At 46.6% G+C, this 18,527-nt stretch overlaps 1 pseudogene across 1 annotated transcript; it reads left to right on the plus strand.

Moving 5' to 3' along the window:
• Positions 1-589: 589 nt before the first annotated feature.
• Positions 590-1,617, plus strand: LOC311578972 (non-histone chromosomal protein HMG-17-like; annotated as a pseudogene). The gene has a single exon. The product of its transcript is annotated as a non-histone chromosomal protein HMG-17-like (transcript).
• The last annotated feature ends 16,910 nt before the right edge of the window (positions 1,618-18,527 follow it).

The following is an 18,527-nucleotide window of genomic DNA, read 5'->3' on the forward strand; positions in this document are numbered from 1 at the left end:
TCGGGAGGCTGAGGCAGGCGGATCACTGTGAGTTTGAGGCCAGGTTGGTCTACAAAGTGTGTTCAGGACAGCCGAGGCTAACACAGAGAGACCCTGTCTCTAGAGCAATCACATGTTAACTTGGCTTAAAACCCTGTCTTAGAGCTAGAGAGATGGCTCAGTGGTTAAGAGCACTTGCGGCTCTTGCAGAGGACCTGTGTTCCGTCCCCTGGCGCTTACATGGTAGTTTATAACGGTCTGTTACTCCCATGCCAAGGGATCTGATGACCTCTTCTGGCCTCAGTGGGTACTGCACACACATGGTGCAGTTTTATATACATACAGACAAACACTCAGATGAATGGGGAGTTTAGTGGTGCCGTCTTTAACCCCAGTACTCAGGAGACAGAGACAGGTGGATCTCTGTGAGTTCCAGGCTGGCCTGTTTTACATAAGTTCCAGGCCAGACAGGACTACATAGAGAGACACACTATCTCAAGGAAAAGAGAAATAAAACATTCGTGTATGTAAAATAAATCCTTAAAAACCTTCTTTTGGAGCAGTGTGAAGAAGCATTGAGAGCGACCCCCAGATGAGCCAAACCCGCGCGCAGCTGTGTCCCCCACATTCAGCACCGACGTCCTCCCGCTGCCACCATGCCCAAAAGAAAGGCCGAAGGGGATGCTAAAGGGATGAAGCCAAGGCGAAGGATGGGCCACAGAGAAGGTCTGCAGGGTTGTCTGCTAAGCCTGCTCCTCCAGAGCCACAGCCCAAGCCTAAGAAAGGAGGGAAAGTACCCAAGGGGACAGAAGGGGAAAGCTGATGCTGGTAAGGATGTGAATAATCCCATGGAAAATGGAGACGCCAAACAGACCAGGCACAGAAAGCCGAAGGTGCTGGAGATGCCAAGTGACGTGTGTGCATTTTTGATAACTGTGTACTTCTGGTGACTGTACAGTTTGAAATACTATTTTTTATCAAGTTTTATAAAAGCAGAATTTTGTTTTCCTTTTTTTTTTTTTAAGCTATGATATTAGCACACAGAACACTTCGTTGTTTGGGGGGAAAGGAACGTGTGTCGCTAACATAATGTCTCCCAAGCTCGACTGATGATGAAAAACATCGTTCCCTGATAATTTTCAAAGGCTCCTGTCAGCTCCCAAGAGGCATCCTGGTGTTGACATATGTGGCCACCATGGCACAAAATGCCTTGCGATGTGGGAAAACTAAATTCATTTTTGTATCTTCCTTCCCCGTACCATCAACATCGACTTAACTCTCTTAAAACCAGAGACCTGTTGGAACCTAACCCCTAAAATTGTTTTTCCAGTCTATTGGGCAATCTGGACTTTGCAGTGATGTCATTGAGTGTCCTCAGAAGAGCGGTGGTTCCTTTTATAAAAGACTGTGGATCTTCAGATTGATAATGCTGCCATTTTCTTTTCATTTCCTGAAAGTCAGGGTCAGCTTGTGAAGAGTTGTTAAACAACATCCTTAATGTGAAATGTCAACCCTCACTCTAAGCTACTTCCCCCTTTTCAAAGCATTGAATGGAGATTTCACTAGGTTTTATAGTGGCTTCCTGATTTTTGTAGTCTATACAAGAAGGGAGTTTGGAGTTCTTATGTACACTTAATGATTGTCTGCCCACATCCTGCCTGAAATACCATGATTGTTTATGAAAAGTATCTTTAATAAAGCTGGATACAGTTTAAAAACAAAAGAAAACAAACAAACAAATAAATAAATAACCCTCTTTCGGGGCTGGAGAGATGGCTCAGAAGTTAAGAGCCCTGGCTGTTCTTCCAAGGGTCCTGAGTTTAACTCCCAGCAACCACTTGGTGGCTCATAACCATCTACAATGAGATCTGGTGCCCTCTTCTGGCCTGCTGGTCTGTAGGTATACATGCAGGCAGAAAACTATTTAAAAACAACAGCAACAACAAACCTTCTTTCAGTGTATTGCCACACTGAGGTAGGTATGAGGGGTTGGGACTTTGACATAGGACTTCAGTGAGAACCTGGTTTAGTTTACAAAGGAAAGGAAGCACCAAAAGCCAGGGAAGCTCCCAGAGAAAGCTCTTTGTGGGTCCCTGGAACCCCAGAATGCAGGGAATGTCAGAGATCTGAATACTAAGCCGGGTGGTGGTGGCACAGGCCTTTAATCCCAGCACTTGGGAGGCAGAGGCATGCGGATCTCTGTAAGTTCGAGGCCAGCCTGGTCTACAAAGTGAATGCAGAACAGCTAAGGATACACAGAGAAACCCTGTCCCAAAACAAAAACAAAAACAAAACCCAGAGATCTGAATACTAACATTAAAAACAATATCAAAATAAAAACGACAGCCAAGGGCCTAGAGAGATGGCTCAGAGGTTACGAGCATTGATTGCTCTTCCAGAGGTCCTGAGTTCAATTCCCAGCAACCATATGATGGCTTACACCATCTGTAATGTGATGCCCTCTTCTGGCCTGCAGGTGTATGTGCAGGCAGAGCACTGTATACATAATAATAAATAAATAAATCTTAAAAAAAAAAAAAAAAGACAGCCAAGTAGTGAGTGTGTTATGACAATAGCCCCTCACTCCTTCACTATTGTATATAGAATGCCAGCAGTGAACCCCACTGGGTCACAGGCCTTCACTATCCTCATGAAGGGCTCCGTTGTAATGGCGACATCTTTCTGATTTGGTTCATCCCATCTCTTGTTCCTATTTTCTTCTTCTCAAGAAGTTGGTTTCAGCCCAAGAAGAGACTTGATACCCTATGAGCATATAGAGGGGGAGGAGGTCCCCCTCAGTCACAGTCATAGGGGAGGGGAGTAAGGGGAAAATGGGAGGGAGGGAGGAATGGGAGGATACAAGGGATGGGATAACAATTTAGATGTGATATGAATAAATTAATAAACTATATTTTAAAAAAAAAGAAGTTGTTTTCAGCACAGGTGGTTTGTAGACGTCTGTGTTTTAAAGCTCCAAGGCAGACTCCCTTTCACAAGAATTCGACTCACCTTGTGCTGTAGGACAAGGTCAGTTTTGAAGATGCTCACAGGACTGTGTGTTCTCAAAGTGCTTGTAATCCCAGCAGTGGGGAGGTGGAGACCTACGGACCCCTGGGGCTTGCTAGCCAGCCAGCCAGCCTAGCCAACTTTGTGATTTCCAGGCCACTCAGAAACCCTGTCCCCCCCCCAAAAAAACAACAACAAAAACAAACAAACAAAGAAAAAAAGCATAAAACCTTTTTTAAGTGGTAGGTTGTGGAGATGGCTCAGCTGGTAAACAACTTGCAGCTCAAACCTGCATGGAGGTGGGAGGTGGGAGCTGACTCCGCAGAGTCCCTCCTCTGAGCCCCACCTACCTGCTGTGGCACATGCGTGCGCACACAGTAATAACAAATCATTCTTTAAAGGTGGGGAATGTCTGGGGGATGACGCCTGAAAATGGCTATGACAGTGCTCATAAGTTCCCTGGTGACTTCTGGGATACCAGAACCCAGGGCAACCTTTTTTTTGTTTTTGTTTTTGTTTGGTTTTGGAGACAGGGTTTCTCTATGTAGCCCTGATTGTCCTGGAACTCACTCTGTAGACCATGCTGGCCTCGAACTCAGAGATCCTCCTGCTACTGCCTCCTGAATGGTGGGATTAAAGGCATTTTCCGTCACCACTCAGCACCAAGGGCAAACTTTTTAAAGATTAGTTAATTAGTTAGTTAATTAGTTATGAGTGCTTTGCATGCACGTGTATGTAAGTGCACCATGTATGTGTGTGATACCCTCAGAGACCAGAAGAGGGCGTTATATTCCCTAAGAACGTGGCTCTCAGCCTTCCTAATGCTGTAACCCTTTAATACAGTTCCTCATATTATGGTGACCCTCCCCAACCATAAAATTATTTTGTTGCAACTCCATAACTGTAATTTTGCTACTGTTAAGAATTGTAATGTAGGGGGCTGGAGAGATGGCTCAGCAGTTAAGAGTACTGACTACTTATCCAGAGGTCCTGAGTTCAATTCCCAGCAACCACATGGTGGCTCATAACCATCTATAATGTGATCTAATGCCCTTTTCTGTCATGCAGGCAAGCACTGTATACATAATAAATAAATAAATCTGGAAAAATATTTAAAAAAAAAAAAAGAATTGTAATGTAACTATCTGATCTGCACAACACCTGATATGTGACCCTCAAGGGATCATGGCCCACAGGTTGAGAACTGCTGCCCTAGGAAAAAGAGAGCTTTTATTTTAGGAAAAATCCATGCATAGGACTCTTTGTGGTAAAGATATAAAGTAAATGTTCCTGTAACTATGGAGACAACTCAGACAGCCATGGCTCCCGGGAACCTAACAAAGCCAGAAGATGCCAAGAAATATACCCATGTAAATAGAAAATGCTACTTAAACTAGGCCAGGATTTGGAGCATCCTCATGCTAGAAAACCATCTTACGTGCAGGAAAACATATAATTGTATGCAGGTAGACGAGAAAGTGAGACAGGCCTGGGTTTCAACTAGACCTGAAGAAGAAAGTAGGAGGGACCCAGCCAGATGTTGAGAACATATTGCTACCATCCCCTGGGGGAGAGGTACTCCCTGAGGCTGGGGGGCGGGGGTTGGGGCTGGACCAACGGCCTTTTGGTGGTCACCATGTTGTGTTCTCAATGCAAAAATACACCATGGAGAGGGAGTGGTTAATGCAAAAATAGCACACCAGCCGGGCATGGTAGCGCATGCCTTTAATCCCAGCACTCGGGAGGCAGAGGCAGGCGGATCGCTGTGAGTTCGAGGCCAGCCTGGTCTACAATGTGAGTCCAGGATAGCCAAGGCTACACAGAGAAACCCTGTCTCGAGAAAAAAAAAATAGCACTCCTTGGAGAAGGAGCATTTGTTCCTCTACCGGGAGATGTCCCCGTTGTAGCCCTGAGAAGGGATCAGCCCAGAATATAGAGTAGGGCAACAGAAACACACCGGAAAGGGAAAGTAGACGCTCTGCTATCCCAGTTGCAGGAGTCAAAGACACACCCTGGGCAGAACCCAGGCCGGCTCTACGACATGCCCACTGGCTTACATCAAATCCAGGATGCTGGGAACATCAAGTGACAACAGGGGTGGCAGGAATGGAGAAAAGACACACATGACAGTTAGGAGGACGCAATCTGGAGCCTGAGAAGGCGATGGTCTCTCAGTAGCTACCCCACTGATCCTGGGCCTGCCTGCACCCTTCTTCTAGCCTGCGAGACCCTAGAACCATACCACTCTCTTACCTTGTGTCTCCAAGATAAGCCTGGCACAGAGAAGACGGCTCAGTGAGAAAAGTCTGAAGTCTACAGAGTTTGAACCCCAGGGACACACACAGCGGAAGGAGAGAAGCAACGCTTAAAAGCCGTCCTCTGACATACCAGGCATGACACAGACCCACCCACCCAGAGCCACCCCCACAGAAATAAAGAAGTACGCGACTCCATGTTTTTGTTTTCTAAGGAAAGTTCTCGGTCACCACAGCCTACATGACGTAAGAGCAGGAGTAGTTCTGCAGAGAGAAAGCTGGAGCTCAAGGGCAAGGGCCTCTCGGGCCAGAGATGTGTCCTGAGGAGCCTTCGCTGCCTTCTCTCTCTCCCATACCTCTCTAAAGAAGGAGGTAGCTGCTTTGAATCTTCAGTTGTGCCTCTCCACAGAGCACGCGCCTCCCAGGACAGCACTCCTGTGAAGCCCTACAGAAAGTTCTAGTCAAAAAGAAAGGGCCGGTGCTGGAGAGATGGTTTAAGGTAATAATCTAGTTCCACTCTCAGAATCCACGTGGCCTGGCGGGCATGGTTCTAGCATCTAGCTAGTTAAGGGGGGGGGGGCAGAGTCAAAATGGACATAAGAAAAAAAATTGAAAGGAATATCTATAATATAATTAGAAAGTTATGACAAGGCAGAGGCAGGAGGATCTCTATGAGTCTGAGGCCATAGCAAGTGCCAGGCCAGACAAAGTACATAGTGAGAACTTGTGCCAAGAAAGAAAGGAAGGAAGGAAGGAAGGAAGGAAGGAAGGAAGGAAGGAAGGAAGGAAAAAACACCCACACTGAACTGTGCCAGGCACCCAGGTGACTTCAGATGTTCCTACGAAGTTTCATCTTAAAAAATAATAATAATAAAATTTTTTAAATTAAAAAATTAAAAAAAATAAAAAGAAGTTTCACCTTGCCACTACAAGCCGCCACCTTCTGCTGCTGCCGTCTATACCAGCAAAGGGCCTCCTTTATGATGTGGCTCCGTGGACTCAAAGTCTGCATGGTCCCAGGCTTATGTCCTGGCCCATGAGCAGGCCAGGAATGTGAATTCTGATGTCCCCACTGGAATGACATAAGAGGACTTTCCCTGGAAGGTTAGTGTGGTGGCACACACCTTAAGTCCAGCATGCAGGAGGAGGCCGCACCGTAGAGCTGTCCCTGGTGGAGGGAGGGGGAGGGGACATGGAACAGACCCAAGAAGACACGAGCACAGGACCCCATAGGTGTGAGGAAGAGGGAGCTGGCTGGGCCACTCCTCTGCTGTGAGGTGGCCTCGGGTTGGGGGCTGACCTCTGCTCCCTTGCTTCTCACTAACTGAGGCAGTTGGGAGAATTGACCCTCCCCCCCTCTGGCTTCGCCGTTCAGGAGAGTGGGTCCCTGCACCTTGCCTGGGCAGCACACTAGAGCGGGCCACGGCGGAGGGGGCTCAGGTGAGTCAGCCTGAGGGTGAGAGCTCAGAATTGCCCCACACAGACACAGCCAGTAGTCAGAAGAGCTGTCCCTGGCGGAATGACAGTGGGAGAGCTAGCTCCGCCCCCTCACTTGGCAGAGCTGGCCCTGCACTGCAACTCACCTGAGCAACACAGTGGAGCTCACACACACACACACACACACACGCGCACACACGCAAACAAGCCAGGCCTGAGGATGGGAGAGTGGGAGAGTCGGCCCAGCCCCTCCCAGGGGGCGGCACGTGGGAGAGTGGGCCATACTCCTTCCCTGGACAGCACAGCGGAGCTGGCGCTGGAGGCATGGGTGCAGATGAGCCAGCTACAAGGGCATAAGAGCAGGGAGCTGTCCCTGCCTCCTGCTAAAGGCGGCACTGGGTGGCCTAGCTGGAGCAGTGCTGGAGAGCTTGCCCAGTGGTATGGATAAGGAAGAGCTAGCAGGCTAGCCATGTCAGCTACCACCCAGGTCCAGATCACGCGCCTTGTAGGGGGGGGGAGGGAGGGAGAAGGGGGGAGCAGGGGGCGTGGCGGTTCTGAGTTGACCCACCTCCAAATCTATACCTTCTGCAAATGGTTAGGACACGTGAAAGAGCCAGTCCTGCTGGTCCAAAGCTGAAGGGTCTCCATGACACAGGGCAACAACAGAATAACTAGGAAGAGACCCAATGAGAATCCAATATTGATGGTGTCACAGAAGCCAGAGGTCTCAAACCAGAGCAACAACTCATTGGAATGAGCATCTGCAAGTGAAGATGTGTAGACAGAGGAATATACTGTGGTGACACACTACAGCTTCCACAATGAGATGTTTTCTACGCTTTGTTAGCTTATTTTTTTCTTTTTTCTTTTTCTTTTTCTTTCTTTCTTTCTTTCTTTTTTTTTTTTTTTTTTTTTTGGTTTGGGTTTTTGTTTTCTTTTTGGGGTTTTTTTTTGGGGGGAAGGGGAGGTTGCAAGGGCAAAGGGTAAATATGAGGGGATAGGGACACACAAATAATAATAATATAAATTTTAATTTTAAAAAAATGTAAAGAAGAAACCTCAGTATACTTGCGTCTTTGCTAAAGATTTATTCATTTTTATTTAATGTGTATTTTTGCCTACATGTACATATGTGCACCTTGTGTATCCCTAGAACCTGTGGAGTTCATAAGAGGGCATCAGATTCCCTGGATCTGGAGTTAGGGATGGTTGTGAACCACCATGTGGGTGCTGGGAACTGAACCTGGGTCCTCAGCAAGATCAGTAAGTGCTCTTAACCATTGAGCCATCCAAACCCCATATTTATGTTTTTGTGGCCACAAAAATGAAGTGTCTGGAACAGAGGGATGCTTGAACAAATAGGATCAGTACCCAGTTAAGACTGACACAGCAAGCCAGGCGAGGTGGCACACGCCTGTAATCCCAGCACTCGGGCGGCAGGGGCAGGCGGATCGCTGTGAGTTCGAGGCCAGCCTGGTCTACAAAGCTAGTCCAAGACAGCCAAGGCTACACAGAGAAACCCTGTCTCAAAACAATAACAACAACAACAACAAAAAAGACTGACACAGCATACTGGCCTACACCCGGAAGTCCTGACAATAAGCCTCCTTACCACATATAGTAATGAGGACACATATCACATGTAAATGAAGTAGTCACTCCAAGTGGGCCCACACTGAATGCAGGCAGCTCCAGCCCAGCAAGGACTTGAGAGTACATTAGCACGCCATGTAAGCTGGGGTCATGGGGCGGATCATCCGAAACTCCATTAATAAAGATTAACTTGAACCTGCTCACTCTAAGGGATGTGTGGTTCAGCCAACACCTGTTGCTCCTCCCGCTGACACGGATCAAAGTCTGTTCAACCAGGCGCTTGTATTTGCTTGTTTATGTACACACCGGCTCTGTCTGGAGGGGAGCCCAGGCAGACAGAGGGTGAGAGTTCACCCTTTCCCAGTTTTGGATTGGGCAGAGGGTTTGCATGGCGAGCCCGAGATTACATACAGCTAGCAAGTGGTGGAGCTGGGATCGGGAACTCCTCACAAGAAGTTCCCTGTTCTGACCTAGCTAACTATACACGCTTAACAAGTTAAGTTCCCTGAGCCAGAAGAACCTTCATGCTCAGAGCCAATCTTCCACTGCTACAAAGGTGACGGAAAGTCACCAGACCAGAGTAGTTGAGAGTTGATGTCAACCGAGTGTTGGCCTGGGCCCAGGGTCCCCCTGAGGAGCATGGGTGAGCGGGTCATGTGGTTATTTGCCAACAGACCCAAACACTATTTTTCTTCTTTGGGACAGTCTTACATAACCAAGGCTGGCCTCTAACTTGCTATGACCTTGATCTGTGGTCCTCCTGCCTCCGCTTGCTGAGAGCTGGGATTACATGCTTGCACAGCTACACTCAGTTCATGCAGTGCCGGGCACGGGACCCAGGGTTTCCTGTATGCAAGGCAAGCTCTCTACCAGTGAGGTGTAGCCCTAGCTCCCAGACACAGGGCTATGATCTTGGTATTCTTACTCCAAATTCCATGTCAGCGGCTCACCTGAGGGTATGGGTGGAAGTGGACAGAGGATTAAATCTACCTAAGAAACCTGCTGTACAGCCAGGCGCAGGCCTGTAATCCCAGCACTTTGGGAGGTGGAGGCAAGCCAATCTCTGTGAGTTCAAGGCCAGTCTGGACTACAAAACAAATTCAGGAAACCCTGTCTCGAAAAACCAAAAAAAAAAAGGAAAAAAAAAAAGAAAGAAAGAAAGAGACCAGGCGTGGTGGCGCGTGCCTTTAATCCCAGCACTTGGGAGGCAGAAGGCAGGGGGATCGCTGTGAGTTCAAGGCCAGCCTGGTCTACAAAGCAAGTCTAGAGCAGCCAAGGCTACACAGAGAAACCCTGTCTCAAAAAAAAAAAAAAGAAGAAAGAAAGAAAGAAAGAAAGAAACCAAATTTACTTTATTAAGGATAATTCTGTGTACATTCTCCATGGACAGATCCATGGCAACCATGGCGGAGCAGAGCAGGGTGAAGGTGAGTCAGCTCTGTCCTGAAAAGGGCTTGCCTCAAAGTTGGTGATGAGCGCTCCCTACCTCTTTTTTTTCTCTCTCTCTCTCTCTCTCTCTCTCTCTCTCTCTCTCTCTCTCTCTCTCTCTCTCTCTCTCTCTCTCTCCTTCCCCCAGGGAAGCAAGCTGACTGAGCCTGGGGCTCTCTGCCTTGCCTGTACCCTGTCTCCTGGGGCAGAGCTAAGAGATCAGGTTTGCAATCTGGGCATTAGAGAGCATAAATAGGTCCCCAGGGTGAGAACCCCACAGTGGGTAGAGATGACGTTCACAGCCAACTAAGGGGGAGGAGGAAGGTATGCAATGCAGGTTTGGGGGTCAGGAAAATAGGCGGCCCTTTGAGGACAGTGCTGAGGGCTAAGGTATGTACCCCAGGATACCAGCACCTCAGAAATCAAGATAGGGCCAGGTGTGGTGTCGCACGCCTTTAATCCCAGCACTCGGGAGGCAGAGGCAGACGATTTCTGTGAGTTAGGAACAGGAGAAAACCCTGCCTCTGTGCAGCAACTGCAGATGGCAAAGCAGACCTCAGACATCAGGACGGAAGTTCTATCCCCAGCTGGAGGCACCTCCTTCCTTGTCAGACCCAGGGCGACATGCCAAGGCAAGGACTCCAGAAAGCCATCACTTGATGACAGCCACAGAGAGACGTTGGGGCCTTGGGAGGCAAGGGACATGGCCGCCAGCACACAGTGCCCTGTCATCTTGGCTGTGAAGTCCAACAGCCAAAACGCACCGGTATTTTATTAGCAATCCCTAAAAGCTCCTGCAGTGGCTGCAGTCACAGCCAAGGAAGCTGGCTCCATATATTTATTTTATGTGTTCAGTGTGTAATTTCATACTAGCGGGCCCTGGGAGACAGTTGGTGGTAACACATTTTTACTGCCCTGTGATTTCCCACATGAATCAAACTTTGTCAATTGCTCATATGAGGTTCTTCTAGAAGCATCCATTGTGCTCCAAAGGGCTCCCTGCTTCCTCTGTGTCTCAGCTACGGAAAGGCTCCTTTCCTTGTTGTGGGGTCTTTCATATGCCATCTTTCCTGTCTCTCCTTAGTGCTTCCCCCCAATGTGGTCCTCAGAGTCCTTCCTTCCTTCCTTCCTTTGTTCCTTCCTTCCTTCCTTCCTTTCTTTCACGCAGGTAGTGTCTCATTCTGTAGACCAGGCTGACCTCAAACTGACTTTCAATCCTCCTGCCTCAGCCTCCCAAGTGCTGAGATTCTATCCCTAGCACTGTGGTACTTTTTCAAACATTTTGATACTTGGCTAAGAAATCTTCAAATGTGTTAAGTATAAGTAAAAATCCTATGCAAACACAATTTTTTTTGTTTTTTTTTTGTTTGTTTGTTTGTTTTTCGAGACAGGGTTTCTCTGTGTAGCCTTGGCTGTCCTGGACTCACTTTGTAGACCAGGCTGGCCTCGAACTCACAGTGATCTGCCTACCTCTGCCTCCCGAGTGCTGGGATTAAAGGCGTGCGCCACCACGCCCGGCCTGCAAACACAATTCTTAATCATTTTATGCTGTGTATTAAACTCAAATTTGGTGGTATGCTAGACATTATTTGGTATAAAATTCTAACTTTGTTGGGAATATAGCTCAGTTGATGGAATGTTTACTGCATGAACGGGTAGCACGTGCCTGTAATCCCAGAACTCCCAAGGTACAGCCAGGAAGAATAGAAACTCAAGGTCGTCCTCAGCTATGTAGTGAGTTCAAGGTCAACCTGGAATACATGAGTCCCTGTCAAAAGGAGGAAAGAAGGAAGGGAGAGAGGGAGGGAGCGGGGGAAGGAAGGAAGGAAGGAAAGAAGGAAATTTCTAAACTGTCGTGGGATGGATATTAGACCCTAGAGGGCTTCTCTATGCTGGCTAGTTCCAAATGATTGAGACAGAGACCATTTAGGTTTTAAAAAGCTTTAAAACACCATTACTGGGCAGCTATCAACCCTCTAAGCTATTTTGCTGTATCTAAGCTACACACCCCAGGTTACTTGACATAATTGTTCCTGCCTGGGTTGCTTCTGTTCCGTCAGGCCAGCCCTCATGGCCACATGCTCATGATCCATGCTGCCCCATGGCGACTTCCTTCTGCTTCTCTCTCCTCCTTGTAGTCCCCAACTGACTCCAAGCCTGTGGACCTAAACTCTGCCTACTTCTTCTCTTCGGCCCAGTTACAGGCTTCCAGCATTTTATTAACCAATTAACTTTCAATGAGGTAGAGCAAAGTTTATACAACAAAGACTCTGTACATGAGGGTGTGCTCATCTGGACGTCAACCAGATATTGTGGGGCCTGGGGTGACCATACCCTGAACTCTAGGGAGATGCAATTAAACATTTGATAATTAATTTACAATCAGTACAACCATAAATAACTTTCTCCTTTATATTCCAAATTTTAGATGATGATAATAATCTATTCTATTTTTAATTAGAAAATACATAATGAGCTGGACACGGTGATGCATGCCTATAATACCATCACTCGGGAGGCAGAGGCAGGTGGCTCTTTGTGTAGATCGCTGTGAGTTCGAGGCCAGCCTGGTCTTCAAAGAGAGTCCGAGACAGCCAAGGCTACATAGAGAAACCCTGTCTCGAAAAACAAACAAACAAACCAAAAATACATAATGAGTATTTAAAAATCGGCTTCTATGGGCTGGAGAGATGGCTCATTGATTAAGAATACTTGCTGCTCTTCCAGAGAACCAGAGTTCATCTTCCAGCATTCACATTGGCCAGCCACATCTGCCTACATCTGTCTAACTGTCAGGATTTGGGGAAGTAAAATTTACCCCTCTCTCTCTCTCTCTCTCTCTCTCTCTCTCTCTCTCTCTCTCTCTCTCTCTCTGTGTGTGTGTGTGTGTGTGTGTGCATGTTTAAATCACACTCCATAGTCATACTTTTAGATTAAAAAACATTGTTCAATTTGCTGACTCAACAAATTGCTTCCAAATAAGAGCTACAGTAATGATGTTACTTGCTTTAAAGCAGGTTGACCCTGGCCTGGACCACTGCCTGGTGCTGGTGTCTGGGTCTGCTGTTTCCCTCCTCTGCCTCCGCTTGCTCTTCTGGGAAGGGAGACACATGGCCTTGCGTCCTAGCACTATTTCATTAGTGTAAAGGAATTACAGATTTCCACATTAGCCCCATAACAATGCCCAAGACAAGAATGAGCTGCAGATTTTGTTGTATAACTTCCTTTTCTCATCAGTGTTCACTTTCTGAGCTAAGATCAATGCACAGCCCAGGAATGCCTCGGCGACTCTAAAGGAGGGGCTGTGGGTCCTCTTTAGACTAAGCTTCCCGGGGGCAGGGACTGGCGCATTACACCTTTGGTTCTTTGTTTGTTTGGTTTGTTTGGTTTGGTTTTTTGGGACAGGGTTTCTCTGTGTAGCCTTGGCTGTCCTAGACTTGCTTTGTAGACCAGGCAGGCCTCAAACTCACGGCGATCCACCTGCTTCTGACTCACACCTTAACACAACATCAAACAGAGGAAGGAGACACTGCCTTCAAACTGCAGTGAAGACACTTTGTGAACAAGAGTGAGCCTCGGGTACTGACTCGGAGCAGCACAGAGAGAGGGTTTGCCTGTATCTTCCGTCCCTGTGAGCGTCCAAGTCCTCCAGCCTACTTTGTTTTCTGTTGCTGGGATAAAACACTGACAAGAGGTAACTTGAGGAGGAGAGGGTTTATTTAGGTGAGCTTACAGCTTGTAGTTGTCCTGTGACGGGAACTCCAGGCAGGAAGTGGAAGCAGAAGCTGTAGAGGGGTGCTGCTTACTGCCTTTTTCCCCATGGCTTTGCTCAGCCTGCTTTCTTATGCAACCCAGGAGCCATGCCCAGAGGTGAGCTGAGCTCCCTACATCAGTCATTGGTCAAGAAAGCAGATGCCCACAGGCAATCTGAACGAGCCATCTTTTCAGCTGAGGTCTCTTCTTTGCTAGTGTGTGCTTCCTAGTGTGTGTCTCCCTCCCTTAGGCCTCTCTCCTGCCCTCTCTTGGTCTCTTTTATAAACACTCTGTCTTTATTTGTCTTTATCTACCAATGCACACACACACACACACACACACACACACACTCCTCCTCTCGTGCCCAAGTCCTGTCTGCTGGCCATGTCCAATCTACTATTTTTCTCTTCCGGACAGACGACCCTAGCTTGTGTCAAGCTGACAATTTCATGTTACTTTTTCCCGTAACACCTTCTGTCTAAGTGGCTAATGGTTATAATCTCGGTTCCCTCATCCTACGTATGGATGTCTCAAACCACCTTATTTATTGTTCCTCTTCTAACTGGGAAGTGGTTCTGGGTGAGGGCCATTTCTAATTACATGCAGCGCAGCATCCGTACACCAGATACTCAAGACATATTTCACGTGCTTCATAGGTGATGAGACCTGAGGTCTCCAAACCCTTTCGGCACAATGAGGCAAAAGATTAAAAACTTCTGTCTACTGGGTCTCTGCTAAAAGACAGGCAAAAAGAGAGCTACTTCTTGCTCTTTGGCCGATGCCTGAGTCCTCACGGTTCAGAAGCCCACTGCCTTGTTCATCCTCAGACAGGCTTCCTAAGTGCTGTTCACATGGTGCATCAGGGTAGCACAAAAACACCCCAAATGCTGTCCACAAGATGAGAGGGGCGGCTGCTGCTTTCATCCTAGCGAGACAACAGGGTAATGGCACACACGCACACACACACACACACACACACACATACACACACAAACATACACACAAACATACACACACACACACACACACATATACACACACACACAAACACACATTAATACTACTACCAAATTTGGCAAAATTAGAAACAGAAAGAGCATATAACCCCAGAGGCAGCATAGGTTGAACGATGGAGGATATATAAACAACTCTATGCCAATGAATTTGAAAACCGAGAAAAGCATCAACTAATTCATAGGAAAACAGCAGATCCATGAAGAAATTAAAAATCTAAATAGTTAGCCGGGCACGGTGACACACGCTTTTAATCCCAGCACTTAGGGAGGCAGAGGCAGGTGGACCTCTGTGAGTTCGAGGCCAGCCTGATCTACAAAGTGAGTCCAGGACAGCCAGGACTACACAGAGAAACCCTGTCTAAAAAAAAAAAAAAGAAAAGAAAAAAAAGAAAGAAAAAGAAAGACCTAAAAAGTCACAACTGTTAAGGAAAGTGAGCTATTTTAGAGTTGACTACCAGCTTTGACCCATCATTCCAAGAATAAGGAAGCTCTTTCAGACCCTAGAAAAGATAAAACACTCATCGCTCATTCCCGCCAGCCAGCATGAATTTACCACCACAACGCACAGTGGAAACACAGGCCACCTCACCGATGAACACACTCTGAAGTTATGCAGTGGTCGGGATGAGAAAGGCCCCTCGCTCATTTATCCGCATGCTCGATATCTAGTTGGGAACTACTTGGGAAGGATTAAGAGGTGGTGGCCTTGTGGAGGAGGTGTGTCACTGAGGGTGGGAAAGCACACACCAGACCTAGTGTGTCTGTCTCTGTGTCTCTCTGTTTCTATCTCTCTCTCTGTCTCTCTGTCTCTCTGTCTCACTGTCTCTCTGTCTCTCTGCCTGCTGTGTCTCTCTCTCTGCCTGCTGCCTATGGATCAGGATGTAAAATTCTCAGCTACTGTTCCGGCACCATGCCCTATCTGCTTCCCACCACGATGATAATGGACTCACCCTCTGAAACTGTAAGCAAACTCTCAATTAAATCCTTCCTGTTATACGAGTTGCTTGCCTTGGTCATGGGATCTCTTCACAGCAATAGATGGTAACTAAGGCAATTAGCAATGAATGTGTAGGGTTGGCTGGGTGGCTCAGCGGGAAAGGAGTTGGCCACCGAGTCTGGTGACCTGAGTTTGATCTTGAAACCTAGATAGTGGAAGGAGAAAACGGGATCCTAGAGGTTAGCCTCTGACCTTCACACGCACACCACAGCACACATGTCACACACATGTTGCAGACCGTCTCAGTTGGACATAGGTCCTTGGGAACGGGGGTTCTCAAAGCGCTGGTGGGCAAAAGATAGGCGAGTGACAAACAGAAACAAACCCAGAGGTGTTGTTTGAATTTGAATCTGTGTGTATTTTGTAGACAAACAAGCCAGGTTCTTATACACATTTTGAAATGGGGATGTTTTCTCGTGGTTACATTTTTTTCCATACAATTTAAAATACAGGATGCAGTGTAATAATGTTGTCATCAATCTTGAACAATCATTCACAAGTCATTAGATTGGTATCAATGCATGTGTCCTCTTTATCAAAGGTCAATGTTCTCTCATTATGTCAAACATCTGTGAGTCAGGACAAACTGTTTGTTTGTTTTTTGTTTTGTTTTGTTTTGTTTTTTTCTTGGCTCTTCCCTCACTATCTGGAGTTTTCTTAAACACCTTATTTATAAGTCATGATATAAACTATTTACTGGTGACTAATTATTAGCCATGTTTTTATTAACAAGTGGAATAGAACTTAGTGGCAAACTTGACTGAGTGACCCTTGGCTACAGTTTCAAGTTAAGGGTCACCTAGCAACACAGTTATGTCTGAAAAGTTCTTTGATAAGAAAAGTAAAAACAAAGCCAGAAACAGTCAGGATGTTCCCAAACAAATGAGTGAGAAGAGAAAAGGAAAAGGGAGCTGCAATTAGTTACTTTTGACAGGAACATCAGACCCTTTTCTAGAAGGCTCTCCCTTGGGTAGGGGTCATCACCTCGCATTCCACGGTAACATTTGTCACACAGACTCCACTGGAGGAGTCATCACACACACACACACACACACTCACACACACACACACACTAAGTAAATGCAGTAAAATTTTTTATTTTTTTATTTTTTTTTTATTTTTTGGTTTTTCGAGACAGGGTCTCTCTGTGTAGCCTTGGCTTTCCTGGACTCACTTTGTAGACCAGGCTGGCCTCGAACTCACAGTGATCCACCTGTCTCTGCCTCCCGAGTGCTGGGACTAAAGGCGTGCGCCACCACGCCCGGCCAGTAAAAATTTTTAAATATTTTAAGAATTAGCATTGTAGGGCTGCAAAGATGACTCAGTGATAAGGAACACTCCCTGCTCTTCCAGAGGACCAGAGTTCAGCTCCTGTCACCCACATGAGGCAGCTCACAACTGCCTGTTCCTCCAGCTCTAAGAGGGTCCGCTACTGTTGGCCTGCATGTGCACCTGTACACACTTATGCATATTTTTTAAAATATATCTTCTTTTAAAATTAGCATTGTAGCCCAACAGGGTGGTGTATGCATTTAATCAGGAGGCAGACACAGGTTGAGTTCAAGGCCAGCAAGATGCAGGACAGCCAGGCCTACATAGAGAAATCCTCTCTCAAAAAAAAAAAAAAAAGTATTGTATGAAAGAAACTTAGGGCTGGGGAGAATGGTCAACAGTTAAGAGCGCATACTGTTCTTCCAGGGGACCTGAGTTCAATTCCCTGCACCTAGATCAGGTGGCTCACAATCCAGCAGGTAACTCCAGCTCCAGGGGATCCCACACCTCTGGCCTCTGAAGGCACTTGTATTCACATGTACACACACACACACACACACACACACACACACAATTTAAAAAAAGAAAGTCAGGTGTAGTGGCGCACACCTTTAATCTCAGCACTCGGGAGGCAGAGGCAGGAGGATCTCTGTGAGTCTGAGCCCAGCTTGGTCCAAAAGAGTGAGTTCCAGGACAGCCAGGGCTGTTACACAGAGAAACCCTGTCTCTGAAAACAGGAAAAGAAAAGACACCTGACCAAATGTATTCATCTCAAGAAGACAAGATCAGTTCTGTTAGATGGCTAATTAACTGATATATTTGCTACTGTGCTGGAGTATAGGAGAAAATTTATTATATCTTAGTAAATAAAAATGTAAATAAATCTTACTATTCAGTCAAGATATATACAAATATGAATCCTTTGTCCACTAAAACGCTATCTCCTTAGCCTCCAAAGCCCTATCTGCAGCCACACTCTGATTCAGTGATGGACTAAATGCCTCTTACAATTGTTCCATTTGACATTCTATTGATGAGAGGAATAAAGGTATCAGAGAAATGATGATATTTATTATCCACACATGCAATAGTCACCAGAGAACACAAGAAATTATTGGTTTTAATAACAGTTTTGCAAGCTACTGAATGAAAAAAAAAACAATACACAAAGTCATTGGATTTGTACAATCAGCAACAAATTAAAAATATTGTTTTTTGTTTTTGTTTTTTTGTGAGACAGAGTCTTACTATGTAACCCCATAACCTTGACTGGCCTCAAACTCACAGAGAACTGGCCACCTCTAGCTCCTGAATGCTGGGATTGAAGGTATGCACCACCACGTCCAGTTTTAGTAATTTTCAAAAAGGTCGGCGTGGTGGTGCAGGCTTTTAATCCCAGCACTCGGGAGGCAGAGGCAGGCGGATCGCTGTGAGTTCGAGGCCAGCCTGGTCTACAAAGTGAGTCCAGGACAGCCAAGGGTACACAGAGAAACCCTCTCTCAAAAAACCTAAGAAAACAAAGCAAAAAAGGTAACTATCTTGTACTAATCATGTTTCCTGCTGCTGGGAGAAAACAACAGGACCAAAACCAACTTCCGGACGGAAAAGTTTATTTCTGCTTATAGTTCCGGAGGGTGGAGAGTCCTTCTTGGCAGGGATGGTGGAGGCAGAAGCAAGACGCTGAGAGCTCACACCTCCAAATGCATTCAGAAACCAGACAGAGTGAGCTGGAAGTAGCACGCGGTTTTAACTCTCAAACCCTCGCCCCAAGTGACATACTCCTCCAGCAAG

The sequence above is a fragment of the Acomys minous genome, assembly GCF_964271855.1.
Source record: "Acomys minous genome assembly, chromosome: 12".
Classification (NCBI taxonomy): Eukaryota; Metazoa; Chordata; class Mammalia; order Rodentia; family Muridae; genus Acomys; species Acomys minous.